Raw genomic sequence first — 4,105 nt, 5'->3', positions numbered from 1 at the left:
CCTGTATCCCTATTTAAAGGATTTGTTTTTTTCCCCTTCCCCTACACAAATTATAATTAAGTGATAATGTGTACAATTTCTGCATGTTCCTAAAACTTAGAGGGTAATGAAAAGAAATTATGTGATCTTTAAACTGCTGATCACTCATGTTCTAACACAGGCATACCTACAACACAATCACATCTGTAGTGCTGGTCACACAGAAATCCAACAATAAGCAAACTATAAACTGCAAACACACAAACATCAATTATGGCTTCAAAATCCATAGTATTCTATCAAAGCTTTCAATAAAAAATAGAAATATTCCCCAAATTAATAGCAAATAACTAAACAATAAAAATAAGTCAAGCTTACAATGTAATATTAAGTGAAGGATTTGATGCATTTTAAAAATAATAAAATAACAATGCCTCCCTAAAAGGACCCACAGAACTGTTTTAAGTGAATGTAACTTTACTTAGAACAAAGCAAGTTTCATAAAATGAAGTATCAAAAGTTATTATATATCAATTTCCTGAATTGTAATATTTTTTAAAGTCAGTTCTCTTTTTTACATCTTTTTCTTTTGAAAATACTGTACAGAGGGTTTACAATTACATGGGCAAGATAGTGAGTATATTTCTTATAAAGCATTATAGCCTCCTCCTTTGTTTATCCTTCCCATCCCTTCCCATCCTCCCGCCCCCCCACCCCCACACCCCATCCTCCCCCCCCCCAAGTTGTAAAGTTCGCTTTTGACATGACAACTTGTACTTCTCATTGTTGCAACAGGTTCACCTGTATCCTTATTTAAACGACTTGTTTTTCCCCTTCCCCTTCACAAATTATACCGACATCAAATACAGTGAAGGCAGGGGTCATACTGTGGTGGAGGGACATACAAAGCAACAAAGAAATAATCTTATAATTGCATTAGAAACAAATGCATGAAAGAAAAAAACATTTAAAATACATATCTTAGGGTTCATTTTGCTAACATCACCTTATCTGACCTTTTCTGCTTGACTCATACATATACTAGATATTGCAAATAAGAAAAATCATGGGACCTATGTTTCTTTGGGCTTGGCTTACTTCACTTAATATAATTTTTTCCAAGTTTTTCCATTTCCTAACAAATGGGGCAATGTCATTCTTTCTGATGGAGGCATAGAATTCCATTGTGTATATATACCACATTTTCTTGATCCATTCATCTACTGAAGGGCATCTGGGTTGGTTCCAGATCTTAGCTATGGTAAATAATGCTGCAATAAACATAGTTGTGCTGGCTAGCTTTAATAGGTCTTGTTTGTAAACATTTGGGTAAATGCCCCAAAGTGGGATTGCTGGGTCATAGGGGAGTTCTATGTGTAGTCTTTTGAGGAACCTCCATACTACTTTCCAAAGTGGTTGAACAAGTTTACATTCCCACCAACAATGAAGTAAGGTTCCCTTTCTGTCCACATCTCCTCCAGCATCTGTTGTTATTAGAGTTCTTGATTTTTGCCATTCTAACTGGGGTGAGGTGGTATCTCAATGTTGTTTTGATTTGCATTTCTTGTATGGCTAGGGATGTTGAGCATTTCTTCATGTGTCTATTGGCCATCCTTCTTTCTTTTTTAGAGAAGTTTCTCTTTAAGTCACTAGCCCACTTATTTATTGGGCAGTTGTTTCTTTGGAGATTTGTTGTTGGGGGATTTAATTTTTTGAGTTCCAGGTATATTTTAGATATGAGACCCTTGTCCATTGTATGGCTAGTGAAGATCTTCTCCCAATCCGTGGGCTTTCTATTGATCTTGCTAGCTATGTCCTTTGCCATGCAGAAGCTCTGCAACTTCATGCAATCCCATTTGTCCAACCTTTCTTTGATTTGTTGTGTTTCCAGGTCTCTATTAAGAAAATTTTGGCCTGTGCCAAGGAGACCTAGGGTTTCTCCTATTCCATCCTGTAATGTTTTCAGAGTGTCTGCTTTGACTCCGAGGTCTGTGATCCATTTGGAGTTGATTCTGGTGCAGGGTGATATATAAGGATCTAGCTTTAGTTTTCTACAAGTAGTTAACCAATTTTGGCAACACCATTTACTGAAGAAGCTGTTTTTCTTCCATTCTATTTTTTTAGCTCCCTTATCAAAGATTAGATGGCTATAGGTCTGTAGGTTCAGTAAATGGTACTTTCTTGCAAGCAAGAATTTCATAGTGGTTTGTGAGCCTAGCCCAAGATAAAACTAATTTTTCTTTTGTTTTTTGTTTTGTTTTGTTTTGGACAAAGCAAAGGCGTTTATTGTCAGAACATTTCTGAACAGCACTGGTAAAGATCCAGCAGGTGGACATGGGTGGAAATACGGATTCCACTTTCAATCTCGTACTCATCATCTGAGGCCTGAAGGACCTTTTCACCACTCAGGCTATAGACCTCCCTCACAAAGCCTCTGCATGTGGCTGCTTTTCCAGCAGGCAAGCAGGACCCCAACCCCCAGCCCAACTGAACACAGGTAATTATCTCTGCTGCCAGTTTCCTGGGCCATGGAAATGCCTCCTTGGGTGAGGCTGGGCTGGAGCACAGCGGCTCTAGATAAGGATGTCCTGAGCCTGATGCTCTACCAGCATCTCCATGCTCTTCACATCGGTGCACCACAGCTCCAGTCGGTCCTTCATTCCTGTGATCTCATTCACTGTGATTTGAGCACTTTTGGCAATTTCTTCAAAAGTAAGCTGTCGGTGATTGGCAGGCAGTGTGAAAGTCATTTCCATCAGGCACAGCACCTGGATCTTCCTCAGAAGTTGGGCTTCATTGGCTGCTAAATCAGGCTGCTGACCCCAGGCAGTCTTAAGTGTCTGGAATCTGTCTACAGCGCCGCTGTTGAAGGCATAAAGGGTATCAATCAGCCACTGCCGGTCAGTGCTTCTCAGAGACTCCAGTACAGGGTGCATGAGAAGTTCTCCAAAGTTAAAAACTCCCTCGTCGAGAAGTCTGGGGAGCCCCAGTGTGAAGGCTCTCTCCTGCTGCTCTGACACTGGTAGATCCTTGATGTCAACGCAGTCCAGAAACCGCAGAGCGTCCTTCTAGTAGGATGCATGATTCCCAATTGTTTGGTAGTATTTATTGGATAGGTCATAGAAACGACTGAACGGACGTCACTCCAGGGAGGCTGCTGAGCATCTCTTCCACATCTTCAGTTGTCTCCTTTGTAGCCTGTAAGTCTCCAATGTTTAAATTTAAGGCTCCAATTGCTGTTTTACACAGGATCACTGCCTCATTGCTACTTTTTACCTTCTCACTAGTCTTTTCCAGAAAAGTAAGAGCCACATTAGGATCGGTCATTTGTCTAACCACGTGAAGGATAATTTCTACCAGGGACAAAAGGTTCACCCTGTGTTCAAATTCACTAATGAAATTTTCATGAAGCTTAATGAGATCATCTCCTTGGGCAAAGCACAGGTCTTGCACAAAATCAAGCACCTGAAATATCAGCTGATGCCACAACTTCTTGGTGTAGAGCTCCTCGAGTTGGTGCCACACGGTGGCCTGCCCTGGCCCGTAGCTCTGGCTCTGCTGCAGAAAGCCCGGCATGGCCTTCATGGTGGCCGAGCTCGGGTCTGAAACTAATTTTTCAATAAATGGTAGTCAAATGGATATGTGATAAGAAAACTCAAAACTATAGAGTAAAGGTTCAGGGAGTGTATTTGCATATTTGCTTGCGAACATATTCCAAATGGAAATTAATTATATCTTTCTTTATAAAACATAGCAGTTTTTTATAAGATTATTTCTTTGTTGCTTTGTATGTCCCTCCCCCACAATATAACCCCTGCTTTCACTGTATTTGATGTCTGGTTTAATTTGTGGAGGGGAAGGGGAAAAAGAAATCGTTTAAATAGGGATACAGGTGAACCCATTGCAACAATGAGATGTGGAAAAATGAACTTTACAACTTTGGTGGGGGGGCAGGATTGGGTGCGGGAAAGGGAGAGGATGGGAAGGGATGGTAAGAGGAAACAAAGGAGGAGGCTACAATGCTTGATAAGAAATGTACTCATTATCCTGCCCATGTAATTGTAACCCCTCTGTACAGTATTTTCACAATAAAAAAAATTTAAAAAATACCAGTTTTCCCAGAAAC

General features: G+C 40.4%; 1 pseudogene; it reads right to left on the bottom strand.

The window, feature by feature from the left end:
• Positions 1-2,433: 2,433 nt before the first annotated feature.
• Positions 2,434-3,577, bottom strand: LOC105999314 (annotated as a pseudogene).
• Positions 3,578-4,105: the final 528 nt, after the last annotated feature.

The sequence above is a fragment of the Dipodomys ordii genome, unplaced genomic scaffold, assembly GCF_000151885.1.
Source record: "Dipodomys ordii isolate 6190 unplaced genomic scaffold, Dord_2.0 Scaffold187, whole genome shotgun sequence".
Lineage (NCBI taxonomy): Eukaryota > Metazoa > Chordata > Mammalia > Rodentia > Heteromyidae > Dipodomys > Dipodomys ordii.
The sequence above is the reverse complement of the archived record's forward strand: the minus strand, read 5'-3'. Positions and strand labels throughout refer to the sequence as shown.